The sequence below is a fragment of the Dendrobates tinctorius genome, unplaced genomic scaffold (assembly GCF_039654945.1).
Source record: "Dendrobates tinctorius isolate UK_male_01 unplaced genomic scaffold, ASM3965494v1 ptg000173l, whole genome shotgun sequence".
NCBI lineage: Eukaryota > Metazoa > Chordata > Amphibia > Anura > Dendrobatidae > Dendrobates > Dendrobates tinctorius.
The window spans coordinates 10,868,015-10,895,340 of NW_027361840.1; the positions used below are offsets into that span (position 1 = coordinate 10,868,015).

General features: G+C 48.4%; 1 protein-coding gene across 4 annotated transcripts in view; it reads left to right on the forward strand.

Moving 5' to 3' along the window:
* The first annotated feature begins 4,855 nt into the window (after positions 1-4,855).
* The window catches only part of LOC141054067 (uncharacterized), a 32,427-nt gene continuing 9,956 nt past the window's right edge, over positions 4,856-27,326 (forward strand). For all 4 annotated transcript variants that reach the window (XR_012221340.1, XR_012221339.1, XR_012221341.1 and 1 more), the window contains exon 1: positions 4,856-5,009. The gene's annotated coding sequence lies outside the window, so the exon portion shown is untranslated. The remainder of the gene's footprint in view (positions 5,010-27,326) is intronic.

Sequence of the window (27,326 nt, forward strand, 5' to 3'; positions counted from 1 at the left end):
TGAGTTACATATCCTACCCATTCTTCGATCACATCACCACGCCTGAACTCAGGATTTCAGGATATTTTGACTATAAAGAGAGCCACAATCACTGGTCAATCCAGGGTGTCCGTCCCTTATGAGGTACGGTTCGAGCACTGGGCCCCCAACGGGATTGCACCTCTATATGATTCCACCCATGAATCACCCCACCACAAGGACAAACCTCAGATCCTCTTTGCAGCAACAAGCACAGGAAAACCACACCAACGATCTGAACAGTATGACTGCCAACTTACCGTGGTTGTTGTGGGGGATGATCAGTCCCAATATTCCAGCACCTGTGTCCACTCCGAGGGTCCTTTGTCTTGCTGCCCTCCGGGGGCAGAGGCGTCCCTATTCAGGGGCCCCACGTTGGGCGCTAGCTGTCAGGGTAGCTATTGAGGGAGGGCTAAATTAACCCTTCACGGTTGAGGCAGTGATGTCCAAATTATTCCACAGAGTGTTGCTAGCAACTCAAATGACCACACGGAGACGGGGGTCTGTGTACGGGAGGATCAAGACAGATCACTAAGCCCCTTTATTTTAGTCACTTCTTTTATAACATTTTGCTTAATTATGCAAAGTTCTCAACTACCAATAACATAATTTTACTTTATAAGCCAATAATATTGCAAGAAAACCGGAAACTACATATATGTCCATATCCAAATAGAAAGTAGTATAATGGCATATTCTTCAGAGTTTTACACCCCCGCCTCCCTTATCTTGCACCTGATGGGAACAGTCTGGTTTCATGACAGTTTGAACTTTTACCTAATTACAGAATTTATCTTACAGCAACAAAAACGGAGAAACGAAACCTTCAGGAAAAATGGAGAAGAGAAACTTCAGCTCTGATTTTAGTATTAACCCTTCACAGGCCCTCACCTTGTAAACTGCCTGGGGCCCCGGCCTGCATCTAATCTTAACCCCATCCTACCTGGCTCTGCTGCAGCCTCCATTGTACGTGATGAAACAGAATGGTGATTTTATATTTCTCACGCCTCATTGACGCCTTTGTGGTGAGATTGTCTTTGCGGCTTCTGCTGGATGTCTATTTTCTCGTATGTGATAAAAATCAGACCAATTTCTGTCCTTGTTTGATCAGTGTGTTTGGCTCATACCCATTACAATGTTATCGGACCTCATACGAAAGACATCCGTGTGTTGTCTGTTTTCGTGGACCCACAGGGTGATGGGCGATTTTGATTTGTGACAAAGCGTAAAAGCCAACAGGTCCCCGGATCGGATGAATGGCGCAGATGTGCTCATGTCCTCAGCCGGATCCACACAGGGCAGGTACTGTCTGTGTTATATAGCCAGTACCGGCCTCCACCAGAGACCAGGGGTGGCGCTGATCTCTGATGTTTAACCACTTAGCTGCCACTGGTATATCAGTGAAGCGATCATGTCATCATGCAACTATTCCGGCACCCAACTGGAGGTCGATATTTCTGCTGCACTGAAGAATATAGTGTACAGAGCAATCGCAGACTCAAACGAAAAAAAGGGTAAAAAAACAAACAGAAATAAACCCAAAACTTAGAATAAATTAATAGAATAGTGCTAAAAACATTCAGAGTCTCCGCAGCTGTCACCGTCCAACCTGTGAAAATAAGATGTCATTTACCCAGAAATTAATCGCCAAAAAGAAGCGTCGGACGTCGTGGATTTCAGTTGCTACAAAAATAAGTGAATAAAAAGTAATTCAAAGATCAAATCTGACAGAAAATCAGATCTGTCACACGGCTCCGGTGACAAAACAATAAGAACGGTCTCAGAAAACGGCAACACAATATAAATATATATATGTTTTTTGTTTTTTTTTAATTTCTGAATTTTTTTAACCACCAAAGTATAAAAACCGGACATGGCTGTGTCTGGTGTCGCCATGGCCGTGTCTGATGTGGAGAATCGTGATCTCGCTTCTGGTGTCACCGTGGCCTCATCTTGTGTCGCTATTGCTGCGTCTAAAGTCGCCATTGCTGCATCTGGTGTCGCCGTGGCCTCGTCTGGTGTCGCTGTAGCCTCTTCTATTGTCGCCGTGACCTCGTCTGGTGTTGCCATTGCTGCCTGGTGTCGCCGTGGCCTTGTCTGGTGTCGCCGTGGCCTCGTCTATTGTCGCCGTGACCTCGTCTGGTGTTGCCATTGCTGCCTGGTGTCGCCGTGGCCTTGTCTGGTGTCGCCGTGGCCTCGCCTGGTGTCGCCGTGACCTCGTCTGGTGTCGCCGTGGCCTCGTCTAGTGTTGCCATTGCTGCCTGGTGTCGCCGTGGCCTCGTCTGAGGTCGCCGTGGCCACGTCTGGTGTCGCCGTGACCTCGTCTGGTGTCGCCGTGACCTCGTCTGGTGTCGTCGTGACCTCGTCTGGTGTCGCCGTGACCTCGTCTGATGTCGCCGTGACCTCGTCTGGTGTCGCCGTGGCCTCGTCTGATATCGCCGTGACCTCGTCTTGTGTCGCCGTGGCCTCGTCTGATATCGCCGTGACCTCGTCTGGTGTCGCCGTGGCCTCGTCTGGTGTCGCCGTGGCCTCGTCTGGTATCGCCGTGGCCTCGTCTGGTGACGCCGTGACCTCGTCTGATGTCGCCGTGACCTCGTCTGGTGTCGCCGTGGCCTCGTCTGATGTCGCTGTGGCCTCGTCTGATGTCGCCGTGGCCTCGTCTGGTGTCGCCGTGACCTCGTCTGATGTCGCCGTGACCTCGTCTGGTGTCGCCGTGGCCTCGTCTGATGTCGCCGTGACCTCGTCTGGTGTCGCCGCGGCCTCGTCTGGTGTCGCCGTGGCCTCGTCTGATGTCGCCGTGGCCTCGTCTGGTGACGCCGTGACCTCGTCTGATGTCGCCGTGGCCTCGTCTGGTGTCGCCGTGGCCTCGTCTGATATCGCTGTGGCCTCGTCTGGTGTCGCCGTGGCCTCGTCTGATATCGCCGTGGCCTCGTCTGGTGACGCCGTGACCTCGTCTGGTGTCGCCGTGGCCTCGTCTGATATCGCCGTGACCTCGTCTTGTGTCGCCGTGACCTCGTCTGGTGTCGCCGTGGCCTCGTCTGATGTCGCTGTGGCCTCGTCTGATGTCGCCGTGGCCTCGTCTGGTGTCGCCGTGGCCTCGTCTGATGTCGCCGTGACCTCGTCTGGTGTCGCCGTGGCCTCGTCTGATGTCGCTGTGGCCTCGTCTGATGTCGGCCTCGTCTGGTGTCGCCGTGGCCTCGTCTGATGTCGCCGTGGCCTCGTCTGGTGACGCCATGACCTCGTCTGATGTCGTCGTGGCCTCGTCTGGTGTCGCCGTGGCCTCGTCTGGTGTCGCCGTGGCCTCGTCTGATATCGCCGTGGCCTCGTCTGGTGACACCGTGGCCTCGTCTGGTGTCGCCGTGGCCTCGTCTGGTGTCGCCGTGGCCTCGTCTGATGTCGCCGTGACCTCGTCTGGTGACGCCGTGGCCTCGTCTGATGTTGCCGTGGCCTCGTCTGATGTCGCCGTGGCCTCGTCTGGTGTCGCCGTGGCCTCGTCTGGTGTCGCTGTAGCCTCTTCTATTGTCGCCGTGGCCTCGTCTGATATCGCCGTGGCCTCGTCTGGTGTCGCCGCGGCCTCGTCTGGTGTCGCCGTGGCCTCGTCTGATGTCGCCGTGGCCTCGTCTGGTGACGCCGTGACCTCGTCTGATGTCGCCGTGGCCTCGTCTGGTGACGCCGTGACCTCGTCTGATGTCGCCGTGGCCTCGTCTGGTGTCGCCGTGGCCTCGTCTGATATCGCCGTGGCCTCGTCTGGTGTCGCCGCGGCCTCGTCTGGTGTCGCCGTGGCCTCGTCTGATGTCGCCGTGGCCTCGTCTGGTGACGCCGTGACCTCGTCTGATGTCGCCGTGGCCTCGTCTGGTGACGCCGTGACCTCGTCTGATGTCGCCGTGGCCTCGTCTGGTGTCGCCGTGGCCTCGTCTGATATCGCCGTGACCTCGTCTGGTGTCGCCGCGGCCTCGTCTGGTGTCGCCGCGGCCTCGTCTGATGTCGCCGTGGCCTCGTCTGGTGTCGCCGTGGCCTCGTCTGATGTCGCCGTGGCCTCGTCTGATGTCGCCGTGGCCTCGTCTGGTGTCGCCGTGGCCTCGTCTGGTGTCGCCGTGGCCTCGTCTGGTGTCGCTGTAGCCTCTTCTATTGTCGCCGTGGCCTCGTCTGGTGTCGCCGCGACCTCGTCTGGTGTCGCCGTGGCCTCGTCTGGTGTCGCCGTGGCCTCGTCTGGTGTCGCCGTGGCCTCGTCTGGTGTCGCCGTGGCCTCGTCTGGTGTCGCTGTAGCCTCTTCTATTGTCGCCGTGACCTCGTCTGGTGTCCCCGCGGCCTCATCTGGTGTCGCCGCGGCCTCGTCTGATGTCCCCGCGGCCTCATCTGGTGTCGCCGCGGCCTCGTCTGATGTCCCCGCGGCCTCGTCTGGTGACGCCGTGGCCTCGTCTGGTGTCGCCGCGACCTCGTCTGGTGTCGCCGTGGCCTCGTCTGGTGTCGCCGTGGCCTCGTCTGGTGTCGCTGTAGCCTCTTCTATTGTCGCCGTGACCTCGTCTGGTGTCCCCGCGGCCTCATCTGGTGTCGCCGTGACCTCGTCTGATGTCCCCGCGGCCTCGTCTGGTGACGCCGTGGCCTCGTCTGGTGTGTGGAATTGTGAACCTTTATCATGAGAGCTGGAAACTGAAAACCACAAAAAACAATGGCGGAGAGGAGTCTTCACCATTCCATCCACTTGAGCTTTTTCCCAGTTTCAGTACATTGTAAGGTACAGACCCCGAGTGATGGAGACAGAGAGATAAAGTCCCGGCGTCCATTGGACAAAAAGACAAATAGCAGCAGCGCAGTGAGGAGTGTCGCCACCACCAAACTTCACACATCCCAGTCACAACCAATCCTGATAGAGGCTCGCAAGCCCCTCCCCTCTCCAGGCCTATCACGTGACCCCACGTCATCAGTTCTGCTCCATTGTGGCCCGGACCGTCCTGATCCTCGCAGTGCGGTCGGCAGATGCCGTTGTCCAGGTGAGTGCGCGGTGCGGCCCCGGATCACACACAGCCGGTGTTCTCAGGCTTTTGGCGCCTCAGTGAAGGGGATGGGGCCTCGGACAGGTGAGGTGGTGCGGAGGCTGCGGGAGGAGGACGGATCTGCGCCCTCACACCTCGGCCGGGAGGGAATAACGCCGATACTCCTCAGTATAACGGCACCCTAACCGCTTCTGTGGAAACATCACCCCTCAGTGGTGGTAGTGGTGCAGCCCTGGTGACGTCACCCAGCTGCACCCCAGAAATCACTGCAGAGGCCCCAGCACTGCTCCCCCAGCTGGTGATGTGAGGAACTGCCCCCCTGTCCGGTTGCCGCCTGCGACTGACGCTCGCTTCCTCCGACGCTCGCTCCCTGTCCGGTTGACGCTCGCTTCCTCCGACGCTCGCTCCCTGTCCGGTTGACGCTCGCTCCCTGTCCGGTTGACGCTCGCTTCCTCCGACGCTCGCTCCCTGTCCGGTTGACGCTCGCTCCCTGTCCGGTTGACGCTCGCTCCCTGTCCGGTTGACGCTCGCTCCCTGTCCGGTTGACGCTCGCTCCCTGTCCGGTTGACGCTCGCTCCCTGTCCGGTTGACGCCCGCGGCTGACGCTCGCTTCTTTGGTTCTTTAGGTTGAGAACAGGCTATGTTCATACCTTGTTTTTTTTCACCCTGACAGATTTGCCAAAGAGCTGCGTTTTTGCAAAATGCAGCATGTCACTTCTTTCAACTTCTTTGCAGGGATTGGGTTTCAGTGCCAAAACCTGATAAAGTTTAGTGCATAAAAATAAATCTGATTTAATTCCATCAGCATGCACAAGAGAGAAAAGCGAAGAAAAAACTGCTTCTTATAAGCAACTTAAACTTTTGCAGTAAAAAAAAAATGCAGCAAAAACATTAAGGAAATCTGTCGCCTATTTTTCAGGGTCCATCGGGGGCTTATCTGCAGCATTCTGTAATGCAGTAGATAAGCCCCCGAAGTAACCTGAAAGATAAGAAAAACAAGTTATATTATACTCACTGGGGGGGGCGGTCCAGTTTGATGGGTGTTGCAGTCCGGTGCCTCCCTTCTTCTAACGGTGACGTCCTCTTCTTTGCTTCCCGTCGTGGCTCCTGCACAGGCGCACTGCTTCCCTGTTGAGGGCAGAGCAGAGTCCTGCCATGCACAGGCACTGGGAGAGGTCCGGCACCTGCGCACTGCAGTATTCTGCTCTGCCCTCAACAGGGAAGCAGTGCGCCTGTGCAGGAGCCACGATGGGAAGCAAAGAAGAGGACGTCACCGTTAGAAGAAGGGAGGCACCGGACTGCAACACCCATCGGACCAAAACTGGACCGCCCCCCGGTGAGTATAATCTAACTCGTTTTTCTTCTCTTTCAGGTTACATCGGGGGCTTAGCTACAGGATTACAGAATGCATTACAGAATGCTGCAGATAAGCCCCTGATCGTGGTGCCGGCAGCTCATAGGCCAAAAAAAGGGGTGACAGATTCCCTTTAAAGGAAAAAGAAATCCAAACCTCAAGGCCTCAGTGTGAAAAAGTCATTGCCCCCTAATAACTTGCAATGAGTCTTTTACAACGCTCTGGAGGAATTCTGGCCGCTCAGCTTTGCAGAATTGTTGTAATTCAGCCACATTGGAGGTTTTGCGAGCATGAACCACCTTTTTATTGCAGCATTGCAATCGGATTAAGGTCAGGACTTTGACTAGGCCCCTCCAAAGTCTGAATTTTGTCTTTCTTAAGCCATTCAAAGGTGGACTTGCTGGTGTGTTTTGGATCATTGTCCCTCTGTATAACCCAAGTGCCCTTCAGCTTGAAGTCAGGAACAGATGGCCGGACATTCTCATTACTTTTTCACACAGGGCTCTGTAGGTTTTGTTTTGTTTTGTTTTTTTTCCCCTTAATAATAAAGATCTTCATTTATAAACTTCATTTTGTGATTACTTGTGTTATCCTTGTCTAATATTTACATTTGTTTGGTTATCAGAAACATCTAAAGCGATCCTGTCAGCAGTTTTGGCTGATATAGAGTATTCTATAATGCTGTAGATAAGTCCCCGATCCGACCTGCAAGATAAGAGAAATAAGTTTTATTATACTCACCCGGGGGCGGTCCAGTCTGATGGGTGTCGCAAGTCCGGGTCCGGCGCCTCCCATCTTCTTGCAACGACGCCCTCCTGCTTGCTGCACCACTCCTGCGCAGGCGTACTTATCTGCCCTGTTGAGGGCAAAGCTAAGTACTGCAGTGGGCAGGCGCGGGAAAGGTCAGAGACACCCTGCGTACTGCAGTACTTTGCTTTGCCCTCAACAGGTCAGATCAGCACGCCTGCGCAGGAGCGCGATGCCAAGCAGCCATGAAGCAAGCAGGAGGGTGTCGTCGCAAGAAGATGGGAGGCACCGGACCCGGACCTGTGACACCCATCAGACCAGACCGCCCCCCCGGGTGGGTATAATAAAACTTATTTTTCTTATCTTGCAAGTCGGATCTGGGGCTTATCTACAGCATTATAGAATGGTCTATATCAGCCCTGAAAGGCAGCGGCCGCATCTCATAGCGGCCAAAACAGCTGATGGGTTCACTTTTCACTTGCGAGAGACTCGCATGAAAACCCGGCACTTCTGCCGGTACTTGGACCGGAGCGTGCAGCTGCATAGAAATACATGTAGCCGCACGCTTCGGTCCGAGTGCCGGCGGCAATGCCAGGTTTTCATGCGAGATACTCGCATGAGAATCATGCGAGTCTCTCGCAAGTGAGTATGAGCCCTTACTGTGACAAACATGGGAAAGAATAAGAAATCGGGAAGGGAGTAAACACTTATTTCACACAACTGTGTCTATGCAGGAGCTTCTCACAAAATTAGAATATCTTCAAAAAGTGAATTTATTTCAGTTCTTCAATACCTACAGAGTCATTACACACAGAGTCATCTATTTCATGGGTTTATTTCTGGTAATGTTGATGATTATGGCTTACAGCCAATGAGAACCCAAAAGTCATTATCTCAGTAAATTAGAATAATAATAAACACCTGTAAAGGCTCCTAAGTGTTTATAAAGGTCCCTTAGTCTGTTTCAGTAGCTCCACAATCATGGGGAAGACTGCTGACCTGACAGATGTCCAGAAGGCAGTCACTGACACACTCCACAAGGAGGGGAAGCCACAAAAGGTCATTGCTAAAGAAGCCGGCTGCTCACACAGTGCTGTATCTAAGCAGATTAATAGAGAGTTGAGTGGAAGGAAAAAGTGTGGTAGAAAAAGGTGCAAAAGCAACCGGGATAACCGCAGCCTGGAAAGGATTGTTGAGAAAAGGCCATTCAGTAATGTGGGGGAGATTCACAAGGAGTGGACTGCTGCTGGAGCCATTGCTTCACACCACACACAGACGTATCGAGGACATGGGCTACAAGTGTCACATTCCTTGTGTCAGCCACTCATGACCAATAGACAACGCCAGAAGCGTCTTACCTGGGCCAAGGAGATAAGAACTGGACTGTTGTCAGTGGTCCCAGAGTCTGAAGAGTGGAGGCCACAATCCAAGCTGCTGGAGGTCTAGTGTGAAGTCTCCACCATCAGTGATGGTTTGGGGAGCCATGTCATCTGCTGGTGTAGGTCCACTGTGTTTTATCAATGCCAAAGTCAGTGCAGCCGTCTACCAGGACATGTTAGAGCTCTTCATGCTTCCCTCTGCCGACAAGCTTTATGGAGATGGAAATGTCATTCTCCAGCAGGACTTGGCTCCTGTCCACACTTCCAAAAGGACCAACACCTGGTGTACACACGACAGTATCACTGGGCTTGATTGGCAGCAAACTCTCCTGACCTTAACCCCATAGAGAATCTATGGAGTATTGTCAGGAGGAAGATGAGAGACACCAGACCCAACAATGCAGACGAGCTGAAGGCTGCAATCAAAGCAACCTGGGCTTCCATAACCCCTCAGCAGTTCCACAGGCTGATCGCCTGCATGCCACGCCGCATTGATGCAGTAATTGATGCAAAAGGAGCCCGACCAAGTATTGAGGGCATTTACTGATCATACATTTCAGGAGGACAACATTTCAGATTTTTCAAGCTGCTGTTATAAAGTATTCTAATTTACTGAGATAATGACTTTTGCGTTTTCATTGGCTGTAAGCCATAATCATCGACATTAACAGAATTAAACAGGTGACATGGATCACTCTGTGTGTAATGACTCTCTAGAATAGAGGAGAGTCACTTTTTGATATTCTAGTTTAGTGAGACGCTCCTGTGCATCATGGAGCAGAAATTAACCCTTGCTTGTGATGGACATGTACAGTATGTCTTGTAGCTTGAAGAGGGTTAACACTCCACCACTCCCTCCATAATGCTGCCAAAATAATCATGTCCACTTTAACCCCTTCACCACCTTGCGATTTTCCATTTTTGCGCTTTAGTGTTTTGCTGCCCTTCTTCCCAGAGCCATAATTTTTTTTTTTTTTTTTTAATTTTTTTTCCCCTTATCTACATAGACATGAGGGTTTGTCTTTTGTGGGAGACGTTGTCGTTTTGAACAACACCATTGATTTTTCCATAGTGAACTGGCAATCAGGAAAAAAAATTTGAAGTGCGGTGAAATAAAAATAAAAAATCCAATTCCACAATTGGTTTTTATTTACCATGTTCACAAAATGCTAAGAGTGGTCTGCCATTGTGATTCTCCAGGTCATAACGAGTCCGCAGATAACAAACATGTCTACCGTCTATACTCACATCAGTTTTTTGCCATCAGTCACAATCCGTCTTTTTTTTAAAAAAAAAAAAAAAAAAAAATGGATCCAGCAACTGATGCCGCCGGATCCGTTTTTTTGTCATAGACTTGTATTAGCGACTGATTGTGATGGATGGCCGCACGTTTCATCCGTCGGCCGTAGACAACAAAGTAACGTTTTTGTGTACGTCGAAAAGTCGGACAGCGACGCATCCAGCGCTGTCCGTCGTTGGCTATAATGGAAGCCTATGGGCGCAGGATCCATCACTGGCCGTCAAAAAACGGAATCCAGCAACCGATTGCATCTTTTAAAACTGAGCATGCCCGGAATAATTTCTCTTCCTTAATTTTATCTATCTACTAGCTGAAGAGCCCGGCGTTGCCTGGGCATAGCAACCAACTGTGGTTAGTTATAACAAATTATAATGATTATATTGCACATAAAAACCGTGCATCTAATCCCATCCTGTGTGATTCTGACTGCTGAGCTGTGTATCTAATCCTCTCCTGTGTGATACTAACTGCTGAGCTGTGTATCTAATCCTATCCTGTGTGATACTGTCTGCTGAGCTGTGTATCTAATCCTCTCCTGTGTGATACTAACTGCTGAGCTGTGTATCTAATCCTATCCTGTGTGATACTGTCTGCTGAGCTGTGTATCTAATCCTATGTGATACTGACTGCTGAGCTGTGTATCTAATCCCATCCTGTGTGACACTGACTGCTGAGCCGTGTATCTAATCCTATCCTGTGTGATACTGACTGCTGAGCTGTGTATCTGATCCTATCCTGTGTGATACTGACTGCTGAGCTGTGTATCTAATCCTCTCCTGTGTGATACTGACTGCTGAGCTGTGTATCTGATCCTATCCTGTGTGATACTGTCTGCTGAGCTGTGTATCTAATCCTCTCCTGTGTGATACTAACTGCTGAGCTGTGTATCTAATCCTATGTGATACTGACTGCTGAGCCGTCTATGATACTGCTGAGCTGTGTATCTAATCCTCTCCTGTGTGATACTGTCTGCTGAGCCATGTATCTAATCCTATCCTGTGTGATACTGGGTTCCCCCTGCAGTCTGTGTCAGAGGGTGGTCTGTGTTGGCACGGTAATAAATTGTGATATTTCCAGCTTTACAGAAGGCCGATAACACTATAGAAATGATAAGAATAATAGGCCTCAGTTACCACAACTGTCTACAATGAAAACTGTTGCTGATAGCGACCAATCACAGCTCATTTTTCACCTTTTAACCCCTTCCTGACATCCGACGTACTATCCCGTCCACGGTACCCGGGCCCGTATGACCGTGGACGGGATAGTACGTCTACCGCGATCAGCGGCGCCCACGTGGTGAGCGCCGCTGATCGCGGCCGGGTGTCAGCTGATTATCACAGCTGACACCCGGCACTATGTGTCAGGGGCGGTCACGGACCGCCCCCCGACACGTTAACCCCTTGCACACCGCGATCAAACATGATCGCGGTGTACCGGGAGTTAAAGGGAAGCATCGGCAGGGAGGGGGCTCCCTCCGTGCTTCCCTGAGCCCCCCACGGCAGCGCAATGTGCAGCGCTGCTGCGGGGGGCTCCTATCCTCCAGGCCCCCGGATCCAAGATGGCGACGGGGACCTGAGGAAGCTGGCTTTCTCAGTGCCTGCAAAGCGCAGGCAAGAGGAAGTCTGCTTCAATGCCTGTGACAGATTGCTGATCTGTCACAGTGATCTGTGATGTGACAGATCAGCGATCTGTCACAGGACAGTGATGTCCCACCTGGGACTATGTAATAAAGTAAAAAAAAAATTAAAAAAAAATGTAAAAATAAATTAAAAAAAATCGCCAAATAAATTAGTAAAAAAAAAAAAAAATATTCCCCAATAAATTCATTTTTTGAAAATAATAAAAAAAAACCAATAAAAGTACACATATTAGGTATCGCCGCGTCCGTAATGACCCGCCCTATAAAACTGTCCCATTAGTTAACCCTTTTAGCGAACCCCTTAAAAAATAAAAATAAAAAACGAAGCAAAAAATAATGATTTATTATCATACCGCCAAACAAAAAGTGTAATAACGCGCGATCAAAAAGATGCATATAAATATCCATGGTACCGCTGAAAACGTCATCTTGTCCCGCAAAAAACGAGCCACCACACAGCATCATCAGCGAAAAAATAAAAAAGTTATAGCTCACAGAATAAAGCGATGCAAAAATAATTATTTTTTATATAAAATAGTTTTCATTGCATAAAACCGACAAAAACATAAAAAAACGACCTAAATGAGGTATCGCTGTAACTGTACTGACCCGAAGAATAAAACCGCCTTATCAATTTTACCGCACGCGGAACGGTGTAAACGCACCCCCCCCAAAAGAAATTCATGAAACGCTGGTTTTTGTTCATTCTGCGTCCCAAAAATAGGAATAAAAAGCGATCAAAAAATGTCACGTGCCTGAAAATGGTACCAATAAAAACGTCAACTCGTCCCGCAAAAAATAAGACCTCACATGACTCAGTGGGTCAAAATACGGAAAAATTATAGCTCTCAATATGTGGTGATGCAAAAACTATTTTTACAATAAAAAGCGTCTTTTAGCGTATGACAGCCGCCAAAAATAAAAACCGCCATAAATAGTAAATCAACCCCCCGTTATCACCCCCTTAGTTAGGGAAAAATAATAAAACTAAAAAAAAGTATTTATCTCCATTTTCCCGTTGGGGTAAGGCTGTGTGCACACGCTGCGGATTAGGTGCGGATTCATCCGCGCGGATTTTGTAAAATCCGCAGGTGAAACCGCAGGTCAAAAGACCTGCGGTTTTACCTGCAGATTGCTCTGCGGTTTTGTCCTGCGGTTTTTCATCTCCTCAATAGAGGAGATGGCAAACCGCAGGAGAATCCGCAGAAAGAATTGACATGTCAATTCTTTCTGCGGATTGAAAACCGCAGATAATCCGCGCGGAAAATTCCGCACCGTCTGCACTGCGGTTTTTGATTCCCATAGGGAATCATGGTACTGGGGTCCGCAGCAGCCAAAACCGCTGCGGAACCGCAGCAAAATCCGCAGCGTGTGCACACAGCCTTAGGGTTAGGGCTAGGGCTAGGGTTAGGGCTCAGATTAGGGTTAGGGGTGTGTTGGGGTTAGGGTTGGAGTTATAATTGGGGGTTTCCACTGTTTGGGCACATCAGGGGCTCTCCAAATGCAACATGGCGTCTGATCTCAATTCCAGCCAATTCTGAGTTGAAAAAGTCAAATGGTGCTCCTTCCCTTCCAAGCTCTGCCATGCGCCCAAACAGTGTTTTACCCCCACATGTAGGGTATTAGCCTACTCAGGACAAATTGCAAAACAATTTTTGGGGTCCAATTTCTCCTGTTACCCTTAGGAAAATTAAAAATTGGGGGCAAAAATATCATTTTTGTGGAAAAAAATTATTTTTTTATTTTCACGTCCGAGTGTTATAAACTTCTGTGAAGCACTTGGGGGTTCAAAGTGCTCACCACACATCTAGATAAGTTCCGTGGGGTCTAGTGTCCAAAATGGGGTCACTTGTGGGGAGTTTCAATAGTTTAGGTACATCAGGGGCTCTCCAAACGCACATGACACCCGCAGACCATTCCATCAAAGTCTGCATTCCAAAACGTCACTGCTTCCCTTCCGAGCCCCGACGTGTGTCCATACAGTAGTTTTCTCCCACATATGGGGTGTCAGCGTACTCAGGCCAAATTGGACAACAACTTTTGGGGTCCAATTTCTCCTGTTACCCTTGGGAAAATGAAAAAATTGCGGACTAATTGATCATGTTTCTGGAAAAAATACGATTTTTTTATTTTCATGCCCTGGCATTATAAACTTCTGTGAAGACCTTGGGGGTTCAAAGTGCTCACCTCACATCTAGATAAGTTCCTTAGTGGGTCTAGTTTTCAAAATGGGGTCATTTGTGGGGGGTTTCCACTGTTTAGGTACATTAGGGGCTCTCCAAAGGCAACATGACACCCGCAGACCATTCCATCAAAGTCTGCATACCAAAACGTCACTACTTCCCTTCCGAGCCCCGACGTGTGCCCATACAGTAGTTTTCTCCCACATATGGGGTATCAGCATACTCAGGACAAATTGGACAACAACTTTTGGGGTTCAATTTCTCCTGGTACCCTTGGGAAAATAAAAAAATGGTGACTAAAAGATCATGTTTGTGGAAAAAATACGAATTATTTATTTTCACGCCCGGGCATTATAAACTTCTGTGAAGCACTGGGGGGGTCAAAGTGCTCACCACACATCTAGATAAGTTCCTTAGGGGGTCTAGTTTCCAAAATGGTGTCATTTGTGGTGGGTTTCCACTGTTTTGGTACATCAGGGGTTTTCCAAACGCGACATGGTGTCCGATCTCAATTCCAGCCAAAAACGTCAAATGGCATTGCTTCCCTTCCGAGCTCTGCCATGCGCCCAAATAGTGGTTTACCCCCACATGTGGGGTATCAGCGTACTCAGGACAAATTGCACAATAACTTTTAGGGTCCTGTTACCCTTGGGAAAATAAAAATTGGGGTGAAAAGATCATTTTTGTGGAAAAAATATGATTTTTTAATTGTACCGCTGTACGTTATAAACTTCTGTAAAGCCCTTGTGGGTTCAAAGTTCTCACCACATATCTAGATAAGTTCCTTGGGGGGTCTAGTTTCCAAAATGGGGTCACTTGTAGGGGGTTTCCACTGTTTAGGTACATCAGGGACTCTCCAAACGTGACATGGCGTCCGATCTGAATTCCAGCCAATTTTGCATTGAAAAAGTCAAACGGCGCTCCTTCCATTCTGAGCTCTGCCATGCGCCGAAACAGTCGTTCCCCCCCACAAATCAGGTATCAGCGTACTCAGGGCAAATTGCACAATAACTTTTGCAGTCTAATTTCTCCTGTTACCCTTGGTAAAATAAAAAAAATTGAACCTGAAGTATTTTTTTTGTGAAAAAAAGTTAGATGTTCATTTCTTTTTAAATATTCAAAAAAATTCCTGTGACGCACCTAATGGGTTAATAAACTTCTTGAATGTGGTTTTGAGCACCTTAAGGGGTTCAGTTTTTAGAATGGTGTCACTTTTGGGTATTTTCTATCATATAGACCCCTCAAAGTGGCTTCAAATGTGATGTGGTCCTAAAAATAAAATGGTGTTGTAAAAATGAGAAATCGCTGGTCAACTTTTAACCCTTATAACTTCCTAACAAAAAAAAATTTTGGTTCCAAAATTGTGCTGATGTAAAGTAAACATGTGGGAAATGTTACTTATCAAGTTTTTTGTGTGCCGTATCTCTGTGATTTAAGGGCATAAAAATTCAAAGTTGGAAAATTGCGAAATTTTCAAAATTTTTGCCAAATTTCCATTTTTTTCACAAATAAACGCAAGTTATTTGAATGAAATTTTACCACTAACATGAAGTACAATATGTCACGAGAAAACAATGTCAGAATCACTGGGATCAATGGAAGTGTTCCAGAGTTATGACCTCATAAAGGTACAGTGGTCAGAATTGTAAAAATTGGCCCGGTCATGAACGTGCAAACCACCCTTGGGGTGAAGGGGTTAAACAGCTCTGGGACAGCGTGGCGAGTTTTGAGTGGCAACTTTTGTGTTCCGACTTTTATGTGGCGAGGTTGGTGTATGTGTGGAAGCACGTGGTAGTGTGTGGCGCATTTTGTGTGTGTGTGTGTGTTCATATCCCCGTGTGGGGTGAGTATCCCATGTCAGGGCCCCACCTTAGCAACTGTACGGTATATACTCTTTGGCGCCATCGCTCTCATTCTGTAAGTCCCCCTTGTTCACATCTGGCAGCTGTCAATTTGCCTCCAACACTTTTTCCTTTCACTTTTTCCCCATTATGTAGATAGGGGCAAAATTGTTTGGTGAACTGGAATGCGTGGGGTTAAAATTTTGCCTCACAACATAGCTTATGACGCTCTCGGGGTCCAGACGTGTGGCTGTAGCTGCGACGGTGCGGATGCCAATCCTGGACACACACACACACCCACATTGAGATAGATATATACACACACATACTAGCTGAAGAGCCCGGCGCTGCCCGGGCATAGTAACTAACTGTGGTTAGTTATAACAAATTATAATTTGCCCGTGCCCATATACCCGTCATACATATCCTCCATCCCATAGTCCCGTGCCCATATACCCATCATACATATCCTCCATCCCATAGTCCCGTGCCCATATACCCGTCATACATATCCTCCATCCCATAGGCCCGTGCCCATATACCCATCATACATATCCTCCATCCCATAGTCCCGTGCCCATATACCCGTCATACATATCCTCCATCCCATAGTCCCGTGCCCATATACCCGTCATACATATCCTCCATCCCATAGTCCAGTGCCCATATACCCGTCATACATATCCTCCATCCCATAGTCCAGTGCCCATATACCCGTCACATATCCTCCATCCCATAGTCCCGTGCCCATATACCCGTCAAACATATCCTCCATCCCATAGGCCTGTGCCCATATACCCGTCATACATATCCTCCATCCCATAGTCCCGTGCCCATATACCCGTCACACATCCTCCATCCCATAGGCTCGTGCCCATATACCCGTCATACATATCCTCCATCCCATAGTCCTGTGCCCATATACCCGTCATACATATTCGCCATCCCATAGTCCCGTGCCCATATACCCGTCACACATCCTCCATCCCATAGTCCCATGCCCATCATACATATTCGCCATCCCATAGTCCCGTGCCCATATACCCATCACACATCCTCCATCCCATAGTCCCGTGCCCATATACCCATCATACATATCCTCCATCCCATAGTCCCGTGCCCATATACCCATCATACATATCCTCCATCCCATAGTCCCATGCCCATATACCCATCATACATATCCTCCATCCCATATTCCCGTGTTAGAATAGAATGTGAATGTGTTAACAAAAATTTATTCTGTACACAAAAACCACAAAACAGATAGAAATGTAATTATTAAAAGGCAAAAACTAAGCCAATAGAAGCATTTCACATCATATATTTCAACACCAGAGATATTCCACACAGATTTAAATAAATTGGCCAAGTAATGTGAAGTAATCTTGTACTATTTATTCGAGTGCCTTTTGATAAACGACATTCTTAGTTTTTCCTTCAGGTGCAAAGACGAACAGATTTTTGGCTGCTCCAAATCTTGAACAGGCCACATAAAGTTGACCATGAGAAAAGCATGGAGATTGTAAATCAATTCCAACTACTTTCAAGGACTGTCCCTGAGCCTTGTTGATGGACATAGAAAATGCCAGTCGAACAGGAAACTGGAGGCATTTAAAATCAAAAAGGCAAATCAGATGGAATGAGAGGAATTGTTGGAATGAAAACATCTTCTCCTGTGGCACATCCTGTCAAAATGGTTGCCTCAATTACATGTGGAAACAGGTTCTTAATCAAGAGTCTTGTTCCATTACACAGCTTTGGTGGATCCAAATTTCTCAATAGCAGAATAGGTGCTCCTGGTTTTAGAAAGAGGTTGTGAGGAGGAAGTCCTTGTGGCTCCAAGGAATTGAGGAACTCGGTTGGATAAAATAATGCTTGAGCAGGGTCTGTAACTGTATCCACTGACTTGTAAGTTGTGCACTCACCTGGAAGGAGATTTAGAATCTGAAGATTGATCTTGTTGACGCTGGCATTTTTGGGAGCTAGAATAGCCCTTTCACACAGCCAGCCAGAATTTTTGAAGTGGAGTTGAATGTTTGGAAAAACCTTTGCTTTCAACTCCTCAATGGAAGTCACAATGCAACAAAAGTTGCTTGGGAAGGTGATCTGTTCAGTGGTTGAGTTTAGTGGTGCCTTGCCATCTCCAATAGTCAACAGCTGGCTCGAAAACAGTCCAGCAGAAACATCGCCTGTCATGTAGACCCTCATGTTTGTGTTCAGTGACATTTTCTTTACTTTTCTCCAAAGGTACGATGCTTTGAGACAGGCATTGAGTTCGTCTGCAGGGGTTGATCTTGGAATAACAGGTAGTGTTTGACGGAAGTCACCTGCCAAAACAACAACTACTCCCACGATATATTTGTTGCTACGCAGGTCTTGCAACAGTCTGTCCACTGCTTCCAGAGCCCTTTTGTGTGACATGGTGCATTCATCCCAAATGATGGCACTGCATTTTTGAAGCAATTTGGCCAGTCCTGAACCCTTGGCAATATTACACACGGGGCTGTCACTATGAGACAGGTTTAGTGGCAGTTTGAATGTGCTGTCCTGCCACCTTTTAAAAGCGTAGCTGCAATTCCAGAAGATGCCACTGCAAGTGCAATCTTTTTTGTTGTCAAAATTTTGCCAGGAGCAAGTTGATTACAAATGTCTTTCCTGTTCCACCTGGAGCATCAGAGAAGACAATCCCACCTTTGCTGGTTTCACTGAAACTTAAAATGTAGTTATAGGCGTCCCTTTGATCTGGTACCAATATTGGCTCGTTCTGAGACACAAATGCTGTCAGTTCATCAATATTGTAGTTTGTTTCTATGAAAATCTGCCTACACATTTGGATGCCTTCAGGATTTCTTATTGGAGCAGGCAAACCAAGCAACTGTAAGGCTTTTCCTGACATTGCTATGCACTGATCTTCAAGGAGCCTTAAAGTTTCATTGAACATTTCGTCAGTGAAGTTGATGAGTTGCTGTGGATTTTCCCTTCTAATCTGCATGAGGATGTCCGACTCCTCACTGAGATCATTTTTGTACTTTGTCCAAATCTCAAGAGGATTTGAAATGCTACAGGTTGTTAGAATAATAGCAAAGAGGTTTCTTAGTCGCTTTGGGGTTTGTGTGGCTGCTGCTTCACTGAGGGTCATGTCCCAGTGTCCATCATGTTCCTGAAGTCCTTTTCTTTGGCAAGCTTCCCTGAATGTTTCACACACATGGCTTCCGACGGTCTTCAGGTCAGAAAATGATGTAGGGCCTTTGACAACATGAAGTAACATGCGCAGGTAGAAGCACTCTGCATTTGACAGATGAACAGTGTAGACGCGACCAAGAGTATCAGTTGCTTTCACCCCTGGATAGCCTTCGATATCAAGCCCCCGTTTCCTCCGTTCCAGTGTTTTTCTGGAGGCATTCCAAGTGTAGTACTTTGGTAAATCACAGTAGAGAATTGTTTTTGCAAAAGGGTCTTGTTGACACAGCTCAAAAAATGCCAAGAGGGTGGTCTTAGGTGGTAGGAGCTGCTGCTGTAAGTTTGCTGGGTTAAAGTAAATTCTCTGTCCATTTTCCAAGTGCACACTCTGATGCACAACTGGTGGGTAGCGCTCATGAATGGAGAATCCTAGTATTCTCCAAACAGCTTCATTGCTGCTTATGTACCTGCCCATCTGGAATGCCTCCACTTCATCAATAATAGGTCCATTTTTCTGCAGTTCAAAAACTGCTTGATCACTTCCTTTGTGGACATATTTGCAGATATACTTTATTGATTTAACAGAGTGACAATATTCGACATTTATGTGGGCCTGGAAGATTTTTGACAGCAAAGGGTTGTAAGGCACTACCCACCTGTTGTCAATTTCTATCTCTTGGAGTGGTGATCCAACACGCATTTTGAGCTTTGCTGTGAAACCACCATCCTCTGGCTTTCTTCATCGGTAGACTGGATATCCATCTTGTCCTGTTTGGGTTTCTTGGACCAGGGATCGTGGGTAATGCTTTGAACACCTGCCATCAATCATACAGGGAGAATTTTTGTTGAGACTCCCACACGGACCATGGATCATGTTTTTTGTGATGATGTCAAACAGCAATGGGTCAGTCTGAAGGTCTGGCAATTCGGCACTGATGATATTGTCAATTTCGGAAGGCTGTATTTTTTGCTTCAGCCAGATCAAGATGTGGGCATGAGGAAGGCCTCTTTTTTGCCATTCAACTGAATACATCCAGCACTGCGTCTCACCATAAATATGTGATTTTGTGATGAGCTTAGTCATTTTTGAAAGTTTCTGTTGGAAAACCCAAGCAATAAGGTAATGGCGATTCACTGTTTTTTGGCCCGGCAACAGGTGCCCTCCAATTTCCTCCCAGGCAGGATTGCAAGTAAAGGTGATGAAAAGATCTGGACGGCCATACTTTCTCACATAAGTCATTGCATCCTGTGTGTATTCATGCATGTGTTGTGGGCTTCCAGTGACAGTTGATGGAAGAATAACCATTTTCCCCAACTCTTTTGGATCAGCATCATTTGCCACAGCATCTCTAAGGTGAATATATTCTTCTGCCCTGAGCTTCTTTTGATTTAGTCGGATATATAATAGACGTTCACTCTCAATCTTTGCATACATGTCAACAATAAATTGGTGAAAGAGGTGTTTGCATTTTAAGATGTGATTTTTTTCCTCTGCAAATCTTGTCATTATCCTATATGCATAGAAGTCCATGGCAGACACTTTTTTCCTGAAGGGTTGCCTGTTGTAGGATCTGTCTGAGGTATTCCAAAGTGATAGCCATCCTGTCCCTGCCAAAAGATATACTAGCTGAAGAGCCCGGCGCTGCCCGGACATAGTAACTAACTGTGGTTAGTTATCACAAATTATAATTATCCTCCATCCCATAGTCCTGTGCCCATATACCCATCATACACATCCTCCATGCCATAGTCCCATGCCCATATACCTATCATACATATCCTCCATCCCATAGTCCCATGCCCATATACCCATCATACATATTCGCCATTCCATAGTCGAGTGACCATATACCCATCACACATCCTCCATCTCATAGTCCCGTGCCCATATACCCATCATACATAGCCTCCATCCCATAGTCCTGTGCCCATATACCCATCATACATATCCGCCATCCCATAGTCCCGTGCCCATATACCCATCAGACATATCCTCCATCCCATAGTCCCGTGCCCATATACCCATCAGACATATCCTCCATCCCATAGTCCTGTGCCCATATACCCATCACACATCCTTCATCTCATAGTCCCGTGCCCATATACCCATCATACATCATTCATCTCATAGTCCCGTGCCCATATACCCATCAGACATATCCTCCATCTCATAGTCCCGTGCCCATATACCCATCAGACATATCCTCCATCTCATAGTCCCGTGCCCATATACCCATCAGACATATCCTCCATCCCATAGTCCCGTGCCCATATACCCATCACACATCCTTCATCTCATAGTCCCGTGCCCATATACCCATCATACATCATTCATCCCATATTCCCGTGCCCATATACCCATCAGACATATCCTCCATCTCATAGTCCCGTGCCCATATACCCATCAGACATATCCTCCATCCCATAGTCCCGTGCCCATATACCCATCACACATCCTTCATCTCATAGTCCCGTGCCCATATACCCATCACACATCCTCCATACCATAGTCCAGTGCCCATATACCCATCACACATCCTCCATACCATAGTCAACCATTATGACATAATGAGCGGCGGGGCTTGCAACCTATGATGACATCAGCGTCGCCATGGCAACCATTGTGGCATCATAATGAGGGGCGGGGCTTGATATGCACTCACTGTTTCCCCAGTATGTAGATAGGGGCAAAATTGTTTGGTGAATTGGAACGCACGGGGTTAAAATTTCGCCTCACAACATAGCTTAGGACGCTCTCGGGGTCCAGACGTGTGATTGTGCCAAATTTTGTGGCTGTAGCTGCGACGGTGCAGATGCCTATCCCGGACACACACACACACACACACAGATATATATGTGTATGTATATATATATATATTTTATTATATTATTTCTCTTTCCTTTAAAATTCCTACGGCGGCTTCGATGGATCCGTAAAAAAAATGACAGACCTGGTGCATCAGTTTTTTACAGTCTGCACAGGATCAGTTTTTTGAACACTTTGACGGATTGTGACTGATTTTACAAAAAAACTGATGTGTGAAAGAAGCCTTAACCGACCCGAGTATAAGCCGAGGCACCTAATTTTGGCACAAAAATCTGGGTAAACTTATTGCCTCAATTATGAACTGGGTGTGCATTGTCCCCTCATCCCCATCCTTGTATGCATGGTTTCTGTAAAAAAAATAAATAAAAATAAATATCCTACTTGCCTTGCCTGCGCGCCCTCACTGCATCTCGTTCCGGCCAAGCGTTCACGGGGCCCCGCTCATTAAAGTAATGAATATTCACTCCACACCTGTGGGAGTGGAGAGGCGTGCATATTCATTACCTTAATTAGCGGGGCCCCGTGAACGCTCAGCCAGAAATGCTGCTGGCGCTGGAACCAACGAGATTCAGCAAGGGCGCGCAGGAAGGTAGTATGTCTTCTGGAAGCTGGCTGCTGCGGGTGTCACTGTGCGCTCTATAAGAGAAATTAATATTCATTTCTCTAGTTACCTTCCTTGACAGCTACATCGGAGGATGTCTTCCCAGCCCTAATAGGGGACAGGAACGCAGAAAGGATAAAAACCCCTCCCCTTCCTGCAACCACCAGTGTTTTCCTTTCCCCTATGGGGCATGAAGAGGTCTACGATGGTGCTGCCGTGGCCGGCGATCGGTAGCACCCCACGTCCAAGATACCTGTCAGATGCCGAGTTCGGGGGCCTTGCTCTCCGGTGGCTGCTCCCGTCTCCGCCAGCATGGTGGGACTCGGGACACTTCTGCCTCTCCTGCGCCACTGGGGGTAAAGCGGGGTGGTGATGTGCGCGCGGTAGGCCTCCAGTAGCTCCCCGGCTTCCTCCTCCGTGCTGCAGATTCCTGGGGGCTCACGCTGGCTAGGGGTTGCGTTCCTCCACTTCGGGCATTACTGGGCGTTCCACTGGGGTGCGCGTCACTTACGGTCTGTCCCTATGGGTTCCACGGGGAAGCGCGCTCCGGCGGGCGCTTTGCTCCTGGGACCGGCGGTCACATTCTTGGGCGTTCTAAAGTGGTTCCCCGCCATTGGGCCAAATTGAGGAGGAGGTGCACAAACAACGCTGGACCCTCGATATTTTTAAAAGGTCCGGATGAGGAGATCATCAGGTAAGACACCTGTCTGACACTGACTATAGACGGACATGGACGGTGACAAGCCCTCTCTCTGCGTCTGCGGAGCCCAGCGTACCCCCTCCTACTGTAAGTATCAGGCGTCGGCCCTGGCTATCCAGCATTTATTCCCTGAAATGGCTTAGCATACCTTCTCTCTTGTAGGGAGAAAAGGTCTCTTGGACCGGCCATTCTAGGCTGAGCGTAACTGCATTCGTCAGGTCATGCATTAACCAGCCGCAAGTGTAAAATGTGTACTGCAAGACTCCCTCTACATACGAGAAAAAGCTCTGCCAGTCCTGTACAGATGAGGTCCTTTGTGCTGAGCAGCCCTCTCGCCTGGATAGCATCAAATCCCTCATAATACAGGAGGTTCAGACCTCCATGGCTCCCTTCTCCCAGGTTCCGGTGCCACAACTGCCTCCCACTAGGAGGAGGAAGAAAGCTCCGATAGAATCAGACTCAGGCGAAATTCAGTCCTCGGATTCAGAGGACGCTTGGGAGATTGAGGGTTCCTCTTCCACTTCCACCCCTAAATCAGGGAATAAAAAATATTACTTTGATTCCGAGGATATGGGTGAGCTAATCAGTATGGTGAGGGGCACCATAGGGATGGAGGAGGAAGTTAAATACACGGTACAGGACGAGATGTTGGGGGTCTGAAGGCCAAAGATCAAAAGGGGTTTCCCATACACGCGTACAGAATCTGATCCTACAAAAAAGAGGGCCTCCCTGAAAAGGCCTTAGTAGCCCTTCCCTTTGAGGACTCCTCCCAGCTCAAAGATCCAATGGATCGTAAAATTGAGAGCTTATTAAGGAAGTCCTGGGACACCTCTACAAATCTGCTAAAAGCTAAAATAGCTTCCACGTGTGGCCAGGTCCCTGTCTCTATGGTTACGCACAAACTCAGGGCACCTCAGGGGAAGAGATACTTGACTCCCTACCCCTACTGCAGAAAGCAACGGGATTCTTAGCCGATGCTTCCGCTGGCAGTCGCTAAGCAACTTGAGGCCGGGACCAGGATAGAAGACCAGCCTGTAATCGCAGGACTCGGGTAATTCTTTAGTGCACCAGCTCTTCTAGGCTAAACGTGACTGCTCTTGTCAGGGAGTCAGTCCGGGTAGCCACAAATGAGGCTGTCCTTTCTAACTCCTCTAGAAGAGCGCCCTGGTTAAAATCCTGGGGGGCGACTTTATCTCCAAATTGCGCGCCATCCCCTTCCAGGGCCACTATGTGTTTGGGCCTGTCCTGGATGACATCCTGGACAAGGCTTCGGACAAAAGAATCTCTTCAGGAACATAGAAATCTTAGGAGATGGATTTTTCGTCCCTCCCGTGACCAACTCTCTGAGTATAGGGGGGAAGGCAAGGCAGGGAGATGGAGTTATCTCAAAGGAGGCAAGGGCAAAAACATCCTTGTCCCTAACCATCAACAGACCCCAGATAAGCAATGACGATGCCCGGTTGGGGGTCGTCTCTCGCTCTTTTTCACCTGGTGGCAGTCCATCTCCACAAATCAGTGGGTCCACCGTACCATACGAGATGGACGAAAAATTGGGTTCGAGAGTCCTCCCCCGCAATGCTTAAGGGTGATCTCCCTACAGTCTCCACATCTCCAGGACTCTTTACCAAGAGATCTGCTCCGGTAGAACGCGATTTTGTGGGTGCCAAAGATGGAGAAGGACACGGCCATTACTCGCGTCTCTTCCTGGTGACAAAACCGTCAGGGAAAACCGAATCAACATAAACCTGAAGCCATTAAACAAATCGGTCCTGTACAGGCGATTTAAAATGGAGTCAACCAGGTCGGCAGTTCTGCTCATCGGACAACTGGGTAATGGCAACGGTGGATCTGAAGGATGCATAGTACCATGTGCTAATCCATCCGACCACGGATCTTTACCAAGATCATGGCGGAAGCAGTGATTTTCATCTGGCGCCAGGGGATATGCTTTATCCCATAGCTGGACGACTTCCTCGTCACTGCACCATCTATCTCATGTCTGAAGATGGATGTAGAATAGACCCTGGAGATATTAAGATCCCTGGGTTGGATACTGAACCTGGAGAGATCAGAGATCCATCCCTCCACGAGAAGAAAGTTTCTGGGAGTTCTCTTGGACTCAAGGGAAAAGACATTCTTCCCGCCTAAGGATTGTCAGGTCGACCTTGTCCACAAAAAACCAGGTTCAGGAACCAGCGGGCACCGACCCTCAGAGAGTCAATGTCTGCTCTAGGATCTCTGACCGCATGCATCCAGGCGGCTTCTTGGGCTCAGGCCCACACCCAAATCCTACAAAGCCACGTGCTTCTACATTCCAGGCGGCGACAAATTCCATTGTCCTGAAGGATTTCCCTCCCCGGTCAGGTAAAATAGGCCCTGAGGTGGTGGTTGAACTACTGAAATCTTCAGAAGGGAGCCGGGATCAGCTTCCCCTGAAAACACTCCGCTCAGAAGCCAGCCAACGAGGCTGGGGCGCAGTAGTAGAGATCCTATTTTCAGGGGCGATAGCCACCAAGCATCAGCAGTTCCTCAAACCTGAGAGAACTGAAGGTGGTAGAAAAAGCTCTAAAAAGCGTCATCATCGCTAATAAAAATCGCCACGTCCGCATCTACTTGGACAACATGACCACAGTGGCCTTTCTCCAGCACCAAGGGTGTACGAAGTACGCCGGCCTGAAGGCAATAGCAGCAAGGATCTTCTCCTGGGTAGGGGAAAACTTACTTTTTGTCACAGCAGTGCATCTGAAAGGTTCAGGCAACACCCAGGCAGATTTCCTCAGCCGGAAAGAATTTCATCCAGGGGAGTGGTGCCTGGACCAAACAGCCTTCTCGTCCCTAGCCTCAAGATGGAGGACTCCGGAGGTGGACCTATTCGCCAACAGGCAAAATGCGAAGACAGTAGTATTCTCCCTCAACCACATGGACCGAGCTCAAAGAATAGATGCCTTCGCCCAATGGTGGGATTTCAACCTCGCATCGGACCGAGGGCCCACAATATAATCGCCCTCTGTGGCCCGGAAAAAGTTGGTACAGTGCCCTACTTGCTATGGCCCAGGAAGGCTCCTGGCTTCTACCCCAAAGGGCGACCTCCTTCACCAAGGTCCTCTGCTACACCCGGACTTATGCAAATTGAACCTGGAAGCATGGTTACTGAGGCCGAATTCTTAAAAGCCAAAGGGCTCTCAGGGTAATCCAAACCCTTCAGAAAAGCCGAAAACCAATAACCAAGGCCATCTATGCCAAGGGTTGGAAAAAGTTAAGTCCTGGTGCTCTCCAGGCACCCCTGATCCCTTCCATCCCAGTGTAGCACAGACCCTAGACAATTACAAAAAGGTCTAGAAATGGGCCTTACCCCCAGCACACTAAAGGTGCAAATATCAGCTCTTAAGCGCCTTTTTTTTTTTTTTTTTTTATCTTGACCTGACCGGCCACCGTTGGATCAAACGTTTTATGGCTTCGGCGGCCAGGATTCGTCCTAAACTCCGCAGTCAGGTGCCTCCTTGGGATCTCAACATTGTGCTCAACAGCCTAACCTAAGGTCCATTTGAGCCTCTAAACTGTGTTCCAAATTATTATGCAAAAAGAGTTTCGGAGTGATAAGGTTAGAATTTTTTTTGTTTGTCATGTAAACTCATTGATAGTGATGTGTGTCAGGGCTCTTTATATCACTAAAAGCAATTGCAGATACCTGTGCAAATTAGTTTGGCAGGTGTGTCCAAATAAAGGCAAGACTACTTAAGAAGGCTGTTCCACATTATTAAGCAGCCTACATTTTTTGCCAAAATGGGAAAGAAAGAAAAAGGATATGTCGGCTGCTGAGAAGCAACAAATTGTGGAGTATTTAGGTCAAGGCATGACTACAATCAACATTGCCAAGACACTTCATCGTGATCATCACACAATCAAGAAGTATGTCGCTGATTCCCAGCACACACGTGTGCGTGCTGATAAGGAAAAATTGAGGACTCTTTCCAACAGGCAATTGCGTCAGGTTAAAAGAGCAGCTGCAAAAATGCCTTGTCATAGCAGCAGACAAGTTTTTGAAGCTGCTGGTGCCTCCAACGTCCTCCGAACAACAAGATGCAGGGTCCTTCAGAGGTTTGCAGCTGTGTGCAAGCCATCCTGTCGACCACCTCTATCCACTGCACACAAGCAGAAACGGCTCCAGTGGGCCAAACGAGACATGAAGACTGACTTCCAAACTGTTTTGTTCACCGATGAGTGCCGTGCAACGCTCGATGGTCCAGATGGATGGAGTGGAGGATGGCTGGTTGATGGACACCCCATGAAAACACGGCTAAGGTGCCAACAAGGAGGAGGTGGAGTCATGTTTTGGGCTGGAATCATGGGGAGAGAGATTGTCGGCCCCTTTAGGATCCCTGAAGGGGTAAAGATGAACTCCATAATCTATGTGGAGTTTCTAAAACAGCACTTCCTGCCATGGTTCAAGAGCAAGAACCGTGCTTTCCGCAGCAAGATCATTTTCATGCCTGATAATGCGCCGTCTCATGCTGCAAATTACACATCTGCATCTCTGGCTATGGGCAGAAAAGAGGA